This window comes from Haemorhous mexicanus, chromosome 6 (assembly GCF_027477595.1).
Source record: "Haemorhous mexicanus isolate bHaeMex1 chromosome 6, bHaeMex1.pri, whole genome shotgun sequence".
In the NCBI taxonomy this organism is placed as follows: domain Eukaryota; kingdom Metazoa; phylum Chordata; class Aves; order Passeriformes; family Fringillidae; genus Haemorhous; species Haemorhous mexicanus.
Window position 1 is genome coordinate 46,910,698 of NC_082346.1, and position 21,777 is coordinate 46,932,474.

A 21,777-nucleotide genomic window follows, 5' to 3' on the forward strand; every position below is an offset into this window, starting at 1 on the left:
CAGCCTTTCAGCCTTTTCCTGGCTTTTAGTGCAAAGGTCATGACCAGGGTATTTGCTTCTCAAGACTTCTTTGATTGCAGGTTTGGTTGGGTTCACAAGGCTAGAAAGTGGCCACAACATATTCACAGCTTTTTGCTGAGGGAATCCTCAGTCTGTAAAGTCACTCTTGAATGGACTAGAAAACTTTTTTTTCATTTTTTAACTTTAAAAAAAAAAAGCTAATAAATAAAACTATGATATGTTTATTGTTCACAGTAAAAGAGAGAAAAATATGCTATGTATTAACACAAGAAAGTGACGTGGTATGAAAATTAATGAACTGACACTATTTTATCAGTGCTTTTCAGGACACATTTTTGGTTTATTTATTTTGGCTTCTAAACAAGTAAGAAGACTAGGGTACAAACGGGCATATGACAGATGGCAGGAAAAAGCATCTGTTTTCAGAAATATAATTTCAACCACATTACAAAAGGATATTTTCTGCATATATGTGAGGCCTCTAAATTTTAAAGTAATTATAGAGCTTAATGTTAATTTGTTCCTTTTACATGATGTTGATTGTGGGTTTGCGGTTTTCTTGATTCTTGTGGACAAATCTCTTCTTACATTTAAACCTTCTTATCTGATATTTACACATTTCAGATTCACTCTGTGCTGTGCTCTCTATAAAAAGATAGAAGACAATCATTAACGAATTTTAAGTGATTAGCTGATTGAAATGAGCAGTCAGTAAAAATGATTATCTGACATGAAACTCTTACCTAGACTTGCAAAATGCTTATTCAGCTGCTGAGATTGTGGATAATAAGCACAGATGAGAGAAATACTACAAATACAGACAATCGCAACAAAACAGAATGTGACTTCAAAGAGCCAACCCAGATGAAAAGTCTAGTTTACTTTTAAAAACTGCCTGATTAGATGATTGTACTAACAGTTTTAAGGCCAGAAAAAAATGGAAAAAAATCACCTGCAATTATCTGTAATGTTTCTACTGTAGTAATATATTAAATCACATATAAAATTTATTTTATCATGCTAAGCATTTTCTGCTCTGTGAAGTGCTTTAAGGTAGATCATTGAGGTCATTTCTTACCACCACAGACGTGTGTCTTCTTATAAGTATTTTGAACCCCTTCTAAAGCAAGTTACTGACCACACATGGAAATACTTGTGTGACATTACTTTCTCCAGCATGTGCTTGGAATAAGCACATCCCATGGCAATCAGTTAGGATTACACCTACCCTGAATTTGGTTGTAGACAACAGCAGAAAGACTACATAGCCTATGTCTACACTTAAGACAGGTGAAGTACCTAAAGTCTTTTACCTCCCTATCATTCCAGTTCTGATGCACAGCTGAGCTGCAGCATCACTGATGCTACAGTCCTTTATCTTCATTTTACTTATTCCTTCTATCTGAATTTTTTCACATACTCATCCTGCTAACTGACCCAAATACGCTGCAGGCAATTGATCAGTTTGTCAGATTTTAGTAGCTAGCAGAAATTTCTAGTCTTTTTTGTCTTGGGCAAGTGTTCCTGAGCAGTATTTTCTTTATCATCATGTGTTGTACTAGAAATGTCTGGGCAAAGGAGGTAATTTTTGTGCTGTGATTTACACGTGGATGAGTTCAGTTTCTTTGCTTTGGAAACCCGTTCTTATGTTGACAGTGTCTTTTTCTCATTCATAAGCTTTGGGCACAGTTTACCACACATGCTATAAATATTAAAAAATAAAATATAAATATGTAAAATTGGAATTCATCCATTTGCCCACTTCATCTGATTACTAGTTATTTTTCTTTGCTATACCTATATTTGTCTCTCTTTTTCAGCTAAAAATCTGGTATATTTAGGCATCAGAAAAGAAGCATTTTGCTTTTCAAATGGTGAAGATGGTTCTCTGGAATCTATAGCTATTAATTTAGGTAATTTCTAAGAGCATTAATGGATACTTATAAGTTGGAGCCTGAAATTTAGGTCATGTGAAACAAAGATTTTTTGAAGCATAATAAAAATAGAAATAACTTCTTATGCCTACACAACTACCATTTTGCAGATAATCCCAATATGTTTGTACTGATTAGAATTTGAGATGTAGTTTAAAAACAGTGCCAGGGAAAACTTGGTATTTGCTTGATGACTTCTCACAAACCATGTGGCTACTGTAGTGTTTCCTTTGAGTTTTCACACTTAAATATGTGCAATGATTTTGTACCCTGTGAATGTCTTCTAACTTCCATCTCTTTTTCTGTTAAAAAAAAAAAAAGAAAATCTAATTAGTGAGTTACATAGGATATCCTAAAGCCTTTATAAAGGCAAACTTATAAGCAGAATTATGATTACATTATTTTGGCTTAAAATGGATAGCAAAAACAGCCCAAAGTGGAATATTATTGAGTTGATTCAAGTTATTTTATGTCTTTCTAAATGTTGTCTGACTACATTTATGGATTTCTTGTTTTCAAGACTGACGAACAGAGCCAAAATCCAATTTCCATCCATGTTTTAAAGAAAGCCTAATTAGAAATGGTTATTGCTGATATAATTTCCATGGTGAAAGTATGTAATACTTACCAAATTGTGTACAGTATTTTAGATTCTGTCTCAGTGCTATTATAATGTTATCCTAAAGGGTTAGGCACTTAACCACTGGATGTAACAAATAGTGTTCAAATTTCTTACTGTATTTTCGGTACTAAGTCCCAGCTTTACTTTTGCTCTTTTGTCTACATTTAGTTAGCCACCTTCTCACTGATAAAGGAACATTTCACTTCTTTAAGCTTACTGGAGTCTTGCAGAAGTAGAGGAATGCTTAAGTAAAAGAGAACTTTCCATACTTTCCAGAGAATGGTTGCTAAAGAAACAACGTTTTGTATAAGCACTTAAAGCATTACTTGAGGTGGGGCCTGGAGTTTTTTTGGGTGTTGAGTTGTGCTGATTTTGGATGAGGCAGTGTAAATTTCCTCATACTATCTAGTGTGGGTCTACATTTTGGATTTGAGCTGAAAACAATATTGGTAACAGGGACTTTCTAGTTACTGCTGGGCAGTGCTTAAAGAGGCTCAAGGCCTTTTCTGCTCCCCACCCGCCAGATATGGGAATTGAGTGCATAGGATTTTAAAAGGGGACACGACAATGACAGCTGATCCCAAATGGACAAAGGGATCATAGGCCATATGTCATGCTAACTAATAAATTTGAGGGGAAAGTTTTCCATGGAGATGCTGCTCAGGAATGTCTGGGAATCAGTCAGTGGTGATGAACTGTTTATATTTGAATTGTCTGGTTTTCTTTGGCTTTATTTTTTCTTGTTCTTACTTTCCTTTTAATTAAAACATTTTGCTCCTTATTATTAATATTGTAGTGTTGGCGATGAGTTTTTTAATTCCAGTTTTTAACCAGTACTTATCTCAGCCCATGGATATTTCCACATTTACGTTTCCAGTTCTCTTGCCCCGATCTCGATGACAGAAGGCTGCATGAGAAGCCATGTGGCACTTATTTGCAGGATGGAGTTAAAGTGAAACCTGAAGATTTATGTATTTGATATTCAGTGGCTAATTAAAAGGGATGAAACTGAGAGATGTTGATCCTCAGAATTTCTGAAAACCAGGTCAGGGATATTCAAATACTAAAAAATGGCTTTACACGACAAATGATGACTGTTGGATGAGCCTGAAAAAAACCCATTTATTCAGAAATTTTTTGCCAGGAAATTTCAAGAGAGATTCCAAGCAGAAAGCTGTGGAAAAAGGCATGTTGGGGCAGTTTTGCATTCCCCCGGCATGCCTTTTGCAGTTGCAGTGTGGCTGGAGCTCTGGGCTTTGGGGTTTCAAAACCCTAACCCGAGGAGTAACCCTAACCCTAGGCGTAACCCTAACCCTAGCCATAACCCTAACTCTAGGCAGTACAGGCAGCTATGGGCTAGGGATGGTTGCGAGGAGAAAGCTGTGGAGGAAGCCATGTTGGGGCAGTTTTGCATTCCCCCTGGGATGCCTTTTGCAGCTGCAGTGTGGCTTGAGCTCTGGGATTTGTGGTTTTCAAAACCCTAACCCTAGGCGTAACCCTAACCTCAAACCCTAGGCGTAACCCTAACCCTAGGTAGAAAGGCAGCCTTAGGCTAGGGTTAGTTGCAAGGAGAAAGTTTCAGAAGAAGTCATGTTGGGGCAGTTTTGCGTTCCCCCTGGGATGCCTTTTGCAGCTGCAGTGTGGCTGGAGCTCTGGGCTTTGTGGTTTTCATATCCCAAACCCTAGGCGTAACCCTAAAACTAACCTTAGGCAGTACAGGCAGCCTTGGGCTAGGGTTGGTTAGAAGGAGAAATCTGTGGAGGAAGACATGTTGGGGCAGTTTTTCATTCCCCCTGGGATGCATCTTGCAGCTGCAGTGTGGCTGGAGCTCTGGGCTTTGTGGTTTTCAAAACCCTAACTCTAGGCATAACCCTAACCCTAATCTGAGGCAGTAACGGCAGCCTGGGGCTAGGTCTGGTTACGAGGACAAAGCTGTGGAGGGAGACATGTTGGGGCAGTTTTTTGTTCACCCTGGGATGCCTTTTGCTTCTGCATTGTGGCTGGAGGTCTGGGCTTTGTGGTTTTCAAAACCCTAACTGTAACCCTTTCCCTAGGCAGTAAGGCAGCCTTTGGCTATGGATGGTTCCTAGGAAAATAATCTTTTAAGTGTCTAAAATCTTTAGAGGGGAAATTTTAACATTTTTGATACATGTGTAAAGGAGATGGCAAGGTTGCCATCAATACATACCCTTGTCATTTTCTTGGTAATTCGTATTTTTTTCTTTTTTTTTTCACCACAGATATTAGCCCCAACATTTTCTTTTATTTCCTTGCAGTGCTCTAACTTTATCATACTCCAGAAATCACTAATTCTGTGAAATTTGTGGTTTTTACAGGAATATTTATCTTCTGTCTATCTCAGAAAATTCCTTGTGATGTCATATTTAAAATAAATAGAAAAATTTATACTGGTTTCACTGGAACAGGGATAGGTCTTTTAGCACTTTGTCACCAGCCTTCTAATCGAGAAGCCAATTTTTTCTTTACTAGGTCTTTTTAGAAATAATTGTGTTTAGTTCATGAGCAAAACCATAATAATTCACATGAAGGAAATGGGGAATGAATGAATCAATAAGTGGCATTGAATTGTAAAAAGGATTGTAGCACTCCAACCCATATATAGAGTCTGGTCCTGTCCAAGACACCAGTAACTCCAGTGACCATCCTTCCCAGACCTCCAACGATTCACTAATACTTCTGGCATTGTTATTTGTGGGAGGATAGAGTGTAAGAAAACAAAGTGCAGAAGGTAATCTCACACCTGAGGAGCTGCAGCTGTACTAATCACCAAAGATTAGGACCAGGCCTGTCCTTAATAGGCCACAGCTGTGTCCAATAAGAAGAGTGCTACAAAAGAGTAAGTTAATTGACTAAAAAGAGAGATGGAGTTTGTTCAGTGTGCTGAGACGAGGGATAGAGTTTGTTGGCTGTGCTGTGAAGAGAATTGGAATTGTTGGCTGTGAAGAAGAAGGAGTTGGTACTGTGAGGAGCTGCCCATGAGAAATCACCGAGGAAGTATAAGAGCTTTTGCAATAAGATGGCTATTGGCAAATTATCTTTTGCAATAAGACAGCTATTGGCTAATTAGTTATCTCATGCCTGTTGGTATAAAATACAAGCCCCCAGTATCTGACAGTCCTTTTGAGGATAGGCTTTTATATTCAGCATGTGCACTGCATCATTGCTACTTGGCCTGCTTTAAAGAAAATGAAAACATGACAGTTAGCTCATCAGATATGGTGCTGATGATTATTCTGTTAAGACATTAAGGCTCACTGTACTATGGGTTAAAATTTTTCACTCTAGATTTTTGAAGTAGATTGGTATCTCAACTAAGAACGAGTCCTTTAATTACTAGAAGATATACAATGTGACCTAAGGTGTGTGTTTGTTTGTTTGTTTTCTGCAACAAATCAAGGAGAATGTATTACCAAGTAGAGGAAAGCTGTCTCCACTCTATCTTATGTTTTGGCCTTTAAAGCTTGGATTCATTTTCCTGCCAGCTTTAAAAAGGTATCTAGTATAGATTAGATCCCACTATGTTGTTAACTTTGAGAGTTAGCAAAATGTAAAGTTCCTTCTTTCTTTTTCACGGCTCTTCATGCTAATATATCTGTTTCCCTATTAAAGACCTGTAATTGTGAAGTACCAACATTTTCTTCCTATTGGTTACATGCAAAATTATGATTTTGTATTCACCTGAGCTTAGAAATGCTCCCAGAGTCCACTGTCATCTAGATCAGATGGCAACTCAGGCCTACTCTGTTAGATAAATTCTTCTGATACTATCACACTTTGTGCAACACAGTTTGTATATTCCTTTGCTGTTCCTGCAGTGCCTCATTTCATGCCGGTTGTGTTAAAATTTTTTAATGCAGAGATTTTACATCAGTCAGTACAGTATGAGGAAGGTAAAGGGTGGGCACTTCAATGTACTCTCATTGTTTTTTACCAAGAGAGTTGTTTTGTAAAGTGCAGAAGTCAGTTGACCATCTCCTCTTCAAAGTTTACTCTGGGTTTGTGGTGCATATGTTTATAGTTAAATCAGTTATTATTATCTCAGTTTGGGTTATTTAAATCTGTAACATCAAACAAAGACATGTCTGTACTGTAAGTTTAAGAAGACTAGCAACAAGAACTATACTCTTGGGTAGGTTATTGCATCCAATCCTTATGACAGAATAGAATAGGATCCTGCCTTCTAAATCATGCAGGAGGTTTAGATTTTATGCATGTTTCTCCTTGCTTTGTTTTCTGATTGAAACTCCCATTCACAGGGCTGACTATCTGAAACTGAGGCCTGCTACTGGCTCTCCAGTCACATGGAATGCATATCTAATGCAAATATAGACTCTCTTCTAGACCTACATACCTGGATGTGGGAGTAAACAAGATTGCTGATGACAGGCTTGGGAAGCTTTTCTGAAATTTAGCTGAAAGCAAGCCCTGAAGTCTCAGAATCCCCGCAGAACCACCATCATCAGTTTCCTCTGTAGTGTCACATTCAGGTGTCTCCAAGGAGAGCAATGTGTATCTCTCTATTATCTAACAGTCTTAATATACAAGTGTCAGAGTGAAGGAAATCAGCTTCTTCTGCTACAGAGAGTTTCTATCTGCCTCCTTTTGGCGATGGTGCTTAAATGGAGCAGATCGGCACTCAGACTGAGTGTTTAAATGAAACCATTGAGCTACAGTCTTCTTTGGCCCTGCTAATGTCCTATTCTGGTAACTCCATATTAGCAGGAAAACATCAGTAAACACTTTAGATCATGCCTAAGATAACTTTGTCTTCTTGTCTCTATCGAGAGAGCTACTGTCTCTGTATTCTCTCCCATTTTCCTCTCTCCCCTCTTCTCCCCCATTTTTTACCCACCCTGCCCCACAAGTAATACTAAATGAGTTCGTCTTTTTGCAAGTATAAGGATTAAACAAAGCTTTGAAGAGTTTTATTAAGACATACATTTTATCTTACCTAGTGTGTGATCTCTGAGCGTTGCTCCTTGTACTCCCCAGATATGCTCCACCCATTTCCAGAGAATTTTCATTATTTCAGATGAGAAGCCAGTTTACAGCCAGTGCATAAAATTATGGACTGTATACACAGAGGCAGCTCACTAGGACAGTGAAGTAATGAGAAATGATTAAGTAATAGCACAGTTTGTGAGATGTGTAAACTATTGTAAATCGTAGCTCTCATGCAGTGCTTATCTGGCATAAAGTATTCCAATACCATTTTATGGATATATAACTGCCAGAGACCTCCTTGGCACCAAGTCCTGTCCCTTGTTAGAGAAGAAAACAATTTTGTACAATCCTTTCTGTAAAACTTACATAAAAAGATGCTTTACAGATAAGCACAATAAATGTAATCTGTAGAAGAAACAAGTAAAATCCAATGTATAGCTCACACTTATGCTATAAGTATTTGCTTACATGCCAGTGTATAGAGAGAGACTAGTGAAAGGAGATTACAGAGATTATAAATTAAAAAGTAACAAACCAGGTATTTTAAAATTCTGCCTTACAGACTTTCAAACGCAGTTGTGATATATTCCCTCAGGGACAAAGTCGGGTATGAAGTTTAAAATTGCACAAGTACCAGTGAATTTGATGTAAATGGAGATACAATGCATAAAGTTTGGAAAATACGCCTGTTGAAGTATAGGTACTTCTGTTATCTGATATTTTGCTTATCTTACTCTTCACATCAGACACGCTCATTAATACTAGTTCTCCTTTTTTTAACATAAAGCTGTCTTTTTTGCTCATTTGTCATAAGAATTATGATTCTTGAATTTTTTTTTATTTCATTATGGTCTTATTTTTCTAGTTTGGTCATCACTATGGACATCATTTTCTTTATAATTCAAGTAATTTTAAAACAAAAAGGGACTTATGAAGAAAGTGAGGAAACATATTTTGATTGTTAAAATTTTCAGTACAATCACCAACTAGCAGAATCCTAAAATTGCGTTTCCTCCAGTTTATTCTCTTGTCTCAAGTATATGTTGCACCAAGAACAGAAAAACTGAGTAAAGGGCCAGACAGATCATGAAGACCATCAGCATAGTATCTTCAGAATGTAAGCAATACATTTTATTAAATTAAAAAAATATTTATTTTTATAAGGAGATCCTGCTTTTATTCACTGCAAGTACAAGTATCCCTCATTAGGAATTAGAATTAATATTTATTAAAAATATAGGTATTTGCAACAATTTTAACTCTGCTTTTAGATAGTGCAGGGAGTGGAGAAAAAAACTTGCTCTTGTTCATAAACCCCCATACTATAAACATTTAAAGCTGGGTAACACAACCTTCATTACAAGTTTTGTGATCATAGCTATCCTCAGCTTTTTTTTTTAATCTTGTTACAAAATGATGTAAATTACTATTCAGACTCACAGTGTATACTTCAACTGTCTGAAAATCTGAACACATTGAGGATGTCAGAAGGGAAAGGTGGAAAGCACATATTCAATGACTGAGTACATGAGGCTGAATAAAGAGAAGGGTTTGTGTTTCACTCTTCCTCCAAGCATTGGAGAGAATTCACACTTGCTCATTCACAAAAAAAACAAGCAAAATATTAACAATTTACAATCTGATCAAACGGGTACAGCTATTTTTAATTGATTTCCCATCATTCAGGTCGTCCATCCAAAAGCTCAGGACAATGTTATTGTACATTGTAGAAAGGAAGCCTATGCCCTGGGTTACTGAACTTTTGAAAACTGTTATTAGCAAAGCGAAACCCTAATCATTTAAAGTTAGTGTCAAAGCCTAAGAATGCTCTTTCCAATACTCCTTCTGTTTAGGAGGATATTGAGTAGTAACTGGCAAGCTAGAAGGCACTTGAGGAGGTAAAAAAAAAAATCTCTCTTTTTTGTACTTATAAAAGTTGCTTACTGGTTTATTGCATCTAGTCAGTATAATAGTGTAAAATATGTGAATATTTATATTTCAAAACCATGATAATTTTCTTCTTAAAACCCAATTTATGCACCATATATTCTAATTTTTATCATCAATGATATGCAGTAAAATTCAAATGTCTTATAAATATCTTTCCTTCTTTCATCTTGTAAATTTTTTCCTCAGTGCTGTGTGTTGTACTCAAGGTCTGTGGTTGGCACTGGAGTAGTGTCTGCATCTAGAAGGAAGAGTGACAGATTGAATGCAGACTAGGATCAGATTATCATGCAGTGTAGCTCCAGTCTTTTGCTGCAGTTCTTGAGTTGTGTAACGCAAAATCAAAACTTTTGCCAGCTGAGCTTCATAGTGTGTACTTTTTATTATACATATAGTTGCAGTATTTGGAAAGTCTTGTCATAAGCCATGTATTGGAACTGCATTTGAAAAAAAAAGCAGAGAATAAATTTGGCTAAACCTGATAAGAAATGATGTGAAGATACAAACACTCAATATCAGCAGAGAGAAACTATAGATGTGTGGGGGTTTTCGTATGTGCACATTCATTTGACTAAAGACTGTCACAATGCAAAACAATGACTTTAACAGCCCTATTGTTTATTACCTTTTGTTTCTTAATCAAAACAAGTATAGCAAGAAAACTGGTCTGTATGAAGCCTTATTAATTTTTTTTTAAATCCACACTCAGCAGTTTAAAACAAGTGGTCTGAAAAGAGACTAGTCTGGGTGTCAGACATGCCTTTAGTAATTATCTCCCAAGTACTGTAAAATATTCAACTCCCAGCAGAAGAATTTTAATTTTCTTTCAACCATTGTTTTCAAGGGTAACATGTCAAAGTTTAGGACTTTATTCTGGGTTCAGTTCAGTTGGCACACAGCCACCTGAAGTTCCACTTTCCAATAAGTTTTGATCTAATACATTAGAATGAGCCATGTAGCTCAAGATGAAATAAAATCCATAAACTTACTACTGGTCAGAATTTTGATTTAGTCAATATGTTGAAATACATTATTTACCCTGAAAAAATATGTCAGCAAAGAAATAGCCCAGGTTTCCTAGTTAATAAAATGCAAGATGAATAGGTTTTGACACTATTTATTAGTATATGAAATCAAATTGTTTCATTCACTCTTCTATGAGATTTTTCTGTAAAATTCAGCTAATATCTTTTTTTAAAAAAAATTAAAACTATTTTCTTTAGATAGTTTTCCCATGCTTCATGACCTATAAACATGTATAGACTTTGCTCACTGAAGTCCCAGAAAGATAACACATACAGTAATAGATATCCATATTTGAGAAGTTTTCAAGAGATTGTATAAATGTATTTGTGAATAAATTTTGGGTTAAGAAGTCAGTATGAATTTTGAAATAACAAGTCAGAAATATTTTTTGTGGATGTTAAGTATATGAAGAAACTTCATGGACTCTCCATTTTGCAGAGAATCAGAATATAAAGACATCTATGAAAACATAGTATCAAGTTTAAAAAGAGATGTAGGTTCATAAAGACAATGATTATAATAATTCCTCCTGGAAATCAGACACTAACTGCTTCATTTGCTTCCTCTCAGTCTATTTTAAAGAGATGAAGCCAGCATCTTCACAGGTAGTCTTTAAAGATAACCCCATTATTGCTGGAAAGTATTTAAATAATGTGATAAATGCTTTCTTGCAACTCATTTCCTTGAAAAGCATTATCTAGAAGAGAGAATAGAAGAAAAAAGAAAAGAGGAAAAAAGATAGTTTTGTTTTTCCCACCATAGCCACGAGGACTAATTTTTGTGTTCAGATTGTAAAAGGAAAAATCAAAGGGGTTCTCCTTCATAGGTATGGAGAGTCCTCTTAGCTGTAATATTAATAGTCAAAAGGACTAGATGAGTATGGATACCTCCATTAGTTTCCTTGTGCTTTCTTTTCATTTTAAAAACAAAACAAAAAGAAATCCCCATAAAAGAACTGAATAGCCCAAATTCAAGACACAATAGCTCAGACTTTGATTCCATACATGTATAGACGTGGTAAATACTTTGGTGCAACACTGTCTGCTCCTTCTCTGTTAAAATTCATCTGCAATTTTCCTAGAGTCTTAGGTTTTGGTATCGGGCCAGCACCTCTAGACAGGCCACCTGTTGCCATTAAGCAAGGAAAAGATCTGTATCAAAACACTGAAATGAATGTCCAGGAACTTGGTCTATACTTGGACAGGTATTTGAAAACCTTAATAAATTGAAGATTTTTAATACGTCTTCACAGCCTCTTGAAATATTATCTGAACAGTTGTAATACTCCTAAACTTAAACTGAGGAGTAAGATGTTAACAGGAGGTACAGAGATAGGCAAGATATATATTGGAACAAGAATTTACGGGGTATTAATCACTTTGCTTTGTGTTCTCTTCACATCAGAGTAATGGTTATTTTTCATTCTCAAACACAGGAAATAGGCAGTGTCTTTCCTTTAAAAAATCATAGTAATTTCCATTCTTCTCAACATTTTGAAATTTCAGACAGAAATTGTTTCTTCTAGGCTTGGTGTTTGGGTATTATTTTCTTGAAGAGACGTGAGAGAATTGATGAGGGTTTTCACATTAAAGTGTATTACTTTTTTTCCAGTATGTTATGCTTACACATGCTTAAAGGTGAAAGTTTCACTTGGCTTTTTAAATAAGTATTTCTTTTAGGGTTCTTCTTGAAAACATTATTTCAATAAAAGCATATATCCAAAATTCTTTTTCAAAGTAAAACATCATCCAACAGTGAAATTATACTCATTTATTCATTTTTATGTTACTTGGAAAAACATAGAAAATTAGATACCGAGTTGATTTAAAAATATATTCTTTTTATTTATTTAGCCAATGAAATAAAATTTTCAAAAAGCTCTATTCTTTTTTTTTTCTTTTCTCTAATGTAAGCATACCACAGAAGTTATTCCTCAGTCAGTCAGTAATGGAAATCTAGGGTACAATATTCTTGCAAACACTTTCAATACCTGTGCAGCAGTCCATCTTTCCCTACCGTTTTTCAATATTTCCAGATGTGCCAAAGATTCCATTTTTATCCTTACCAGCTCCATTATTAAAGCACAGTCTATTCTCTGTGTGTGGTATTTTCAGTGGTCCAGAATTCCCGGGTATGTAGAATTTGCCAATCATAAATTCTGCTGCATCCAGGATCTCAGAAGTGCTATCAGTGCTTAGCAATCACTTGCAGTTGAACAGAGAACACTGACAGAACTTCTCCATTTCACAGTCAAACATGCCTTACAAACAACTTATCCCAGGAGCAAAAAAGAGTGAGAACATACAAAGAACTTTTAAGAAATTAGTTAAATAGCTCAATTCTATTTTAGATATTAGCATTTAGAGTGGTAAGACAGCACAAAGGTCTATAGAGTTAAAATCTTTTTGTTATCTGAAGAAATATCCTATTGCTACACATGTGGGAAAATTGTGCTGATCCAAACCATTTGGCATGCCAAGCTGCAGTATTTTTTACCACCATCCTGTTTCCTGAACACTTCAAAATTTCTCCCAGCCAAACTTCTCATGCAATTTCAAGCTTAATTTAACACATCTCAAAAACAGACTTAATAAAAGAATGTCCTATCCCACAGCACACAGCGTTGAGCTTATGTTGTGTGATTGTCTGTTTATCTAAGTAAATTTACTGTGGCTCTCTGGTCCTTACTCTAGAGATAAACTATTAACCTGTGGACCTTGCTTTTCTAAACTGTAGCTAACTAATCTACTGTCATCTCAATATAAATTTTTATTTGCTTCTGCAGGTCTCTCAGTATTTACCTACAAGCTTTCCCTAAAACTATATCTTTATTAATTTAAGAGACTTCCAGAGACTCTTAGCTTTCCAAGTAAGAAACACTAAATAATTTCTAAGCAGCCAAATCTTCAATAAATCTCAGAAACAAAGGTTCAGAAATGGGCAGCAAAATAGCAAGAACAGATGTTAAATGATGTTCAAAGCAATAATTATACGAACAATGTACAATATATATTGAATATTGAAGGACTGTTCCAAGTATTACTTCCAAACTTAAAAGATTGTCCTTTTGGTGGGTGGGTATTTTTGCAATTAATAATAGGAAAAGTTCTCTGAAAAGTGTCTTAAAGAGGCACGTCTCAGATACTTTCTAGTTGCTGGTTTGTACCTTTTCAGTCAGAATATAAGAAAATCTCTGTTTTTCATTGGAAGATTAACATTTTTTTCTTTCATTTATATTCGTTGACTAATCTTGTTTTCTTTTTTTCTAAACTAACAGCCTTTATGTGTCAGGAGGAGAAAAATATGAAAGAAGTGATCAACGATGCTGTGAAACACACCTAGACCTGTAAATTAAAACCAATTGTATAAATAAGGAGCATTAACAAAATATTTCTGCTCCAATATGCTGTTGAAATGGAATGTCAAGTTTTTAACAACCACCTATTGGATCACACCGCCTTTCAGAAATAAAACATTTATTTCAGAACAGGTATCTGAAATATATGTTCTGAGTTTCACAACTCTCTTCTAGTTTCACCTCTGACTCGGAAGGTTTCCAGGTTCTTAAAGTAATTAATACATAAAGGTCATCATGATGGGAATTTTATTTACAATTAGTATCTTAAACTTACACTTCCAAGGAAAGGTATGGATATAGGCCATAAGACTTGACTTCACCAGGCACAACTGAGACAAAGAAACAAGAACAGCAATGAAAGAGGACATCAAAATTGAAAATTCAGATATTCATTTGGTGGGAGAAGGAAGTCAATATAAGTATTACATACATGATTTAAAATGCTCAGCATGTTTTTTTTTCATTTCAAATTTAGAAGGAAGGGCTTTAATGGTCTGTGGCATTTTCATATTTAAATTAAAACATTTACTAAAAAAAAGATAATTCTCAAATAAAGTCTTTCAATCTCAAAATCTTCTTTGTAGATTTCCAGATATATAAAAAACCCTAAAGAAATCCCAAGCAACGATGCTAAAAGCCAGCTACAGGCCTCCCAGATGGACAAAACTAACTTACAGGATATATCTTTGGAAATTATGTGTGATCTTGATGGAATTCTTTGAATGTTATGTATTCTGAACTCGTAACAAAAAAAAAAAAAAAAAAAAGAAAGAGAAAAATGAATTTTTTGTGGTAACAATAAACTTTTTTTCATTATGCTTAAAAAGTCTGTTTCTTTATAAAATATTTTCTTCACTGTGGAAGCATGTTCTTTTTATTTAGAGTGTTTTTTGTTATCTTGGCATAATAAAATTATAGCAATGTAGAGATTGCATGAACAGATACAAAGCTTCACAAGGGAACCCAGACTGAACTCAGCAACTGCCTCTGTGATTCCTTATGAATGGAATGCTTTGCCTGTATCCTGCCCTAAGGTTTGATATTTCAATTTAGGGGCCCTGCTATACTATATACTTATGTGCTAGTATTGATTCCCTTGGCCTTGTCTTAAAATTCAAGACTGTCTATCTGGTTGTCAAAACAACAGGAAATAAGACCATTTAGGATGATTTTTTTTTTTAAGACCAGCCACTTGAATGAATAATTCAAAATCTTAACAAATTTTCTCAGAATGGGTCCAAAAAAAATACAAATGTCAGTGCAACGTCTTATGGGACTTCTCTAATGGCAGTAGTTCTCTATTACAGAAAATGATTTTGTGAATAAGATTCCTGAATCACAGGGAGGAAATGAAACTTGTAATAAAATATATTTTCAGTATAATAAATCTGATTGACAAAGAATCAAATAATATTTGTGTGAAACAGTTTATCAAAACAAGAAATATTTGTATCTAGGTTTTACAGGTCAGAGTGATGCAATATACACAACTGCCTCACAGACAGAGTGGCAGAGACAAAGACTGAGGAATAAAGACAGGAGTTGTTAAACCATTAATGCTGCAGAATTGTTAACAGTTCACTAATATGGCCACTGGTAACTGGTTCCAATATATGACACTTTGCAAATTGGAAAGGTAGAAATTCCTCATAAGTTCATAAAGTAGTGATGAACACATTGGATATTAGAATTTTCTTAACTTTTAGTAGGAAATTCTGAGCTACTTATGAAAAGTTATTACAATGCTAGCAAGCCATCAGGAGGCAAGATGAGGTGAGGGGGGACAAGGAAGAGCAGGGAAGAAAAGGAAACCAGTCAAGTCTTCTATGTAGGCATCTGGATAATACGTCTGAACCAAATGAAGCCAATTCAGTGCCCTTCTTGGAACATCTACCTACTTGCAAATTTATTAGTAGAGAAAAATTTAGCCAGATGAACATCCTAAAGCAGGTTCTTTGCAGGTAATTATTGATTATTACACCGTAATAATATAACCCAAGGGTCACATATTTCTCAATAAAAAGAAATGGTATAAGTGGAAAATCAGCTATAGTCATCTCTCTCTAAGAGGGGATACCTTTTTATACCTGAATTCTCCTGTTGATTTATCAAAACAGAAAAAGAGCATGTTTGTATCTATAGCAAACATCTTATCTAACAAAAGATCAGCTAGCTATTTTTAATTACTAGAATTCTAGCTCCATTTATATAGAGGCTCTGTTTGTTCTCTGATGCTTCTGATTTAATTAAATGTATGCAGAATGATTAATTGATTAATCAATTATTCGGTTATTGCAAAGTCTCTCTGGATATTTATTTTTATACTTACCTCTATGGAATAATCACTTAATTTTAAATTTCAGTGCATTAAATTAATGATGAATATTAATTGAATCTTTTAGAGTATTTTTACTTTATTTTTCTACCATGAGTTCACTGAGACATGTTTTCAGACATAATTATAAGTAAAAAGGATGACATATCTTAGTTCAAAAAGAAAGTCATAGAAAATACATCGATGTATTTCAATATAAAAGGGGCACACAAAGATTTAGCCAGATGCTTAAGTACCAGTACTAGTGAGCACAACTGGACATGCAGATGACAAAAGAAAAGGTCCTCAATGAGATGGCAACGTCTTCTGGCTTCTCAGGGAGTTACACAGGTAAAAGAACTTTGATAAATTGGACTCTGCCTGGAGAATCATTTTCAGAGTGTGGTTTCACAGCTTCTTGCCTTTATTTCATTCTTATCATTCTTTGAATGGTAAACAGCACCTGGCCCAGAGCTACTTAAAATGTTTTTATATACCAGATCTGCCCGAATGATCAGGGAGAAAATGAGAGTGCATACAAGTTTAGCATTGACAGAAGTCAATTAAGTACCTCAATCAATTTACTAAGAGATTCATAGAGATGACTCAGAGTGGTGTAGAATCTGGATTTGGAACAGTACTTACCATTTTCTGTATACAGAATTGAATGTGAAAATATACAAATATATTTTTTGGAAGAGAGATCTACTGAATATTCAGCTAATAGAAACCAGTTGTTTTACCTAAATTAGATGTTATTTCTCAGAGCTTAATAACAGAAGGGAGAATCTTTGGCATAGCTTGCTTTCTGCCGTGTGTATTTGGGTATCACTTGAGCCAGTATAAAGTGCTCTAAACTTTCAACCAGAAGTAGGTATCAGATCTTTAACAAAACTACTATATATATATATTTTTAAAGCCCTAGACTTTTAGGTTTTATTATTACTGAACTTTTCATCAAGGATAGAGGAGTCAGTCCGAGCAAAATCAGGATGATGCCTTAATGAAATTTTAAAGACCCCAACCAGCAAAACCTGATTATACTGAATAATCACAGAGGTCTATTAAAAAAAAAAAAAAAAAGTGTTTGAACAAGCTATTTTCTCTTTTTGCTTTCCAAGTTAAAAAAAAAAAAAAGTACCAAAATCCCCTACCATTTTTCTTTCTGGTTTACATCCTCAGGAAGAAGCAGTAGAAAGGCAAATTTAGCAAGCAGCAATTTCCAGCAGGATTTCTCATCAGAACATATTTAAAATAAGAAGATGTTTTCTGGCACTCTTCCCCCTTTCTCCTCATCTCCCAGATCAGAAAAACTGAATGAGAGGTTCAAGTACTGTAAGAGCACAACACGGTCACTCAGCTGTGGTAGAACCTTAAATTATAATGGTTCCTTTGCATTTTTATGCCCCTCCCCCCCCCCAAAAAAAAAAAAAAGAAAGGAAAAAAGAAGGCAAAATAAGAAACACAGCAAGTAAAGTATTTACCCCATTTCCCCCACTTCTCACTGGCTTCTGTGTATTACATTGACATGTATGGAACTATGAAGGAGGTACTCTGCAGAACTCCTAATTGGCATTATTTCCCCAATATGACCTTTCAGCAAAGAGTTTTTTGACAGCACTGAAAAACAACAACAAAGCACTAATTTGCTCTAAAGCCTGGTTCTTCAGCAGTTCACATTGCTCCCTGGCTAACAGTTGAGCTTTGCCACAGGCTAAGCATTTATTTACATGACTCTTGCTTTATTTGAAAGGAGTGTCGACATAAACCAAACAAGTTCTGCAATTGCATATTGTGAAAGGCTGACATATTGAGAAATACTGAGAGCTGCAAAACTATGGCAATTCATGGAAGCCTAGGAAAATGTAATAAAATCAAGAAATGACGGTGTCACTCACTCTGTTTATCGTCTAAGCAACAAAAAGTTTTCCGAAGAAAACAGGTCAATAACAAAAGTCTCCTGAATACAGTCAGCAGTTAAGATTTAATCTAATGCTGTTTGTTCTTGGTTACTTCTGATTATCCACATATTTTTTATCAACCTGTTTTTCTTATAAATACAAACCAATAATGTTTATAAACAGTAGAAAAATAAATATGTAATGAAACTAAAAGAACTTTGATTTATTAGGTAAAATAATAGTTCAATAGTAGTACAAAAAAATAATAAATTGATCATTTTTTCAGAAAGAAGTTAACCCTAACATTTAGTGGGGGAATGGGGGTGAGGGGAGGAGGGTTTTGTGGATTTCTTCAAATTCTATTAATTTCCAAAATGCCAGTGGGTTACTGACAAAACTATCAAAGACTTCAGCAGAAACTGCATTACACTAATCCTGAGGCCTTTTGAAACTTCCACTCATATACAATACAGGAACAGGACTAAGTTGCGAAGAAATACAAAAGACTGTAATTTATATTATTTAAAAAGCCAAAGAAAGAAGAAAAAAGAAAAATTACAAGATACCCTCATATGATATTTGTGCTGAATATTAAACCCTAGGTACAAAGGTATTGAAGCCAGTGGGAACTTTACTGACTGCAAAATGAGTTTGAATGATCCTGGTTTTTACACAAGCTGGCTGATTCTGGTCAAACTGGGTTATATTTTTGCTATTTGCATTCCTAGCAGGAACTGTTACATAAAAGAAAATAATTGCATTCAACATTATGTCAAAGAGGCAAATTTATTTCAGAGGCAGCATTTTCTAGTGGTCCAGAGAAAGGAAGAGAGGAGAAAGCTATTAAAATCTTATCTACTTTATACTGTATTCAGTGGAGTCCCTTACTGAGAAAAACGTGAACAACATCAGAGTTGCCTCTGTTTCTTATCACTGACTTTTTAGAATAGGTATTATCTATATGTCTGTATCTATATAGAGATACAATGCACACTTCATGTAAAAATTACCACAGATGCACTTCTAAAAGAGACAGATTGTTTTATATGAAATTGTTTTATAAGAAAACAATTTGAAAAAAAATACATGATTCACCCACAGTTTAACTACTAGAATACATTGATAAAAAATGGAAAACTACTCCAAATTTTAAGGTATTCTTCTAGAAGATGACCATAGCTCATGTGAAGGTGATTCCCTGGAATAAATTCTATGCAGTATGACACAGCATGGATTCAAATATCACAAAATTCTTTGATTTTTTTTTTGACAAAGACATAGTAATGAAAACCCTTATGTGCTCTCCAGCAAAACCAGAGAAACCACTGTCTACGACTTCCACAAAATCTAGATAAAAAAACACTGTTATCAATGAATTTAATTACTTTGACCTTTAAAACAGAAGTAGAATCAGGGCTAGAAAAAAATTGTCCTGAAAGATAAATATGTACCTTTATTAGAATTTAAATATAAGTTTCCCAACTGTCATTACCAATATCTGAAAACTAGCAAATTCTCTTACTCTCATGCCAAGATAAAACAAGATGTACCATGAATATAAGGAATATATTGCTGCAAAAGCTATTGGCTTTTCTGCTATGACAACATTTCAGTACATATCTAAACCCCACATAAAGACAAAAGAAAAAAAATTGGAATTTTTTTTTCTTTTAAGTTAATTGGACTGTGTCCAGGGAACCTCCCTGAGAAAGAAATAACAAGCAAATTAAAAAAAAACAATCAAGAAATTGTGTTGGAATTCCTGTGTGCAAGCTTCTTTATTCTTGATTGAATAATTAGGAGCATGTACCTGAGCAAGATGTGTGTTTGTAGGTATCCGATGGATAAAATTCCAAGTTCCTGAGGAAAGATGAGAAAAATCTAAGTCTGCTTTGAATCTATTTTCTCTTTTTAACAAGAGGACAGAAAATGAACACAGATGCATTGACACAGTTTTTATTCCATGTTTTTTTCTGCCTTTTTTTTCCTTTTAGAAGATTTTTGTCACTAATAGTCTTTCCTTATTGATAGTACTTAAGCACTATGCTTGTTGGGTTTTTATTATCTCTATACCTCTGTCTATCCAACTATATAAAAGTCACAAAGGAATTTGCCAAAGTAAGAAGTAACAACAATTTATTGCCAATTATGTAGTAGATAGTCCTGAGGTGAGAGGAGAAATATATCACACAGTGTGACAATTTGCTGTATTCCTCCTTTTCTAGAAGATGGTGCTCTCTGTTTCTTTTATATTGCCCCTGGAAAGAATGGAAGCAGTGAATCTCTACACAAGAAAAGATATTTTATGCTGCCAACAGCTATCTTCCTCATTTTGAAATAAGTTCCCCAGACAGCGTTTTTTAAGTATGTGTCTCTATTATGTACCAGGGACAGAGAGAAAGGCTTTTAACCAGATCACCAATAAATTGTGGCACTTTTTCTTGGTGCTTATCAAAGGATGCAAATTTGATTTCCAGTACTCCTGAGCTGTTTATTTTACTAATTAAAAAGCCCACTGAATAGGTGGATCTCTTATACTTGTTAAGTGCTCAGAAACAAAGCAGTTCAGAGAAAATTCAATGTCACTCCAAATACCTTTGCAGAAAGTTTGCTTTCCCTGATTCTCCTCAGACTGCTACCTGTGCCCAGCAGCACACTCAAGTCTCATGCAGTCAGCCTGACCTCCCCAGTCTTTTTAGCTGCATTCTTCCACCAAATTAATTTCAAGTGCTTCAGCAGTGTGGAGGAAGTGAAGATTCATGAGGATCTGCAGGGTGGGGCATAACCAAACAAATACAGATGTTGTTATGCACATTTTGGCACACTGTTGATTTTTCCTCTTGCAGTGGTATTCAGATAAGGCTTTGCTCCTTTCTGACTTGATAGACAAGAATGAGGTCTGGGCTGAAATTAAATGTCAACACAAAAAGTCCTGGCTGAAAGCTCTGGCAAAATCCTCTGAATTTTGGGCAATGATATTAAAATTCAGGCTCCCATAGAACTAATTTTCCTCTTTGTCATGAGGATCCAAGCAGTTTGTTAAACAATATTGATTTAACTGGTAGAGAAAAGCACTAATTAGAAAGTTAATAGAAAAGAACACCTAATTTCAACAATGGAAATAACCCCATTTGTAATCTCCCTCTCCAGAAAGCCACTGCAATAACAGATGGTTACTTTTCTCCTCTCACAATAGCCTTTCTTCACTCATATTTTTAAGTCTTGTTGGTACTGAGATCTGAATTAAGTTGTTGTGATAGGGGACTATAAATTGCTTTTTCAAGCTTCTCCTCAGTCCACGCACCTGTCCCTCTTCCCGTGCCTGCCACCAAAAGACAGTGAAAATAACTCCCACAGACCTGCCTACAGATTTTGTTATTTCAGCTCCTGTGCAAGGGTGCATCACATGCTGAAGTGAAAAGCTGCTCAGCTCACCGGAGTTTCAACTGCTCCTTAAATCCCCCATTACAGGACACACTTGCAATAGGTTTCTTATTTCTGATTTTGGGTTTGAGCTTTTCAACATAATACTAAAAGCCATTGGTTTTGGTTAATAACATACCCACCCTAGAAATATTTAGGCAGACCCAGCCTAAATTTCTATGGAGGTTGAAAACTACAACCTTATCTCTGTTCAAAGGTATAGTTTACTCTTTAATGCCAGTCTCTCCTAAACATGCACAATATAT

At 35.2% G+C, this 21,777-nt stretch overlaps 1 long non-coding RNA gene across 1 annotated transcript; it reads right to left on the reverse strand.

Annotated features, from left to right (window-relative positions):
* Nucleotides 1-328: 328 nt before the first annotated feature.
* LOC132328362 (uncharacterized) lies at nucleotides 329-20,837 on the reverse strand. Its single transcript, XR_009486758.1, has 4 exons — nucleotides 20,684-20,837; nucleotides 19,899-19,948; nucleotides 7,550-7,691; nucleotides 329-2,257 (listed from the first exon to the last, which is right to left on the reverse strand). It is a non-coding gene; the product is annotated as an uncharacterized LOC132328362 (long non-coding RNA).
* Nucleotides 20,838-21,777: the final 940 nt, after the last annotated feature.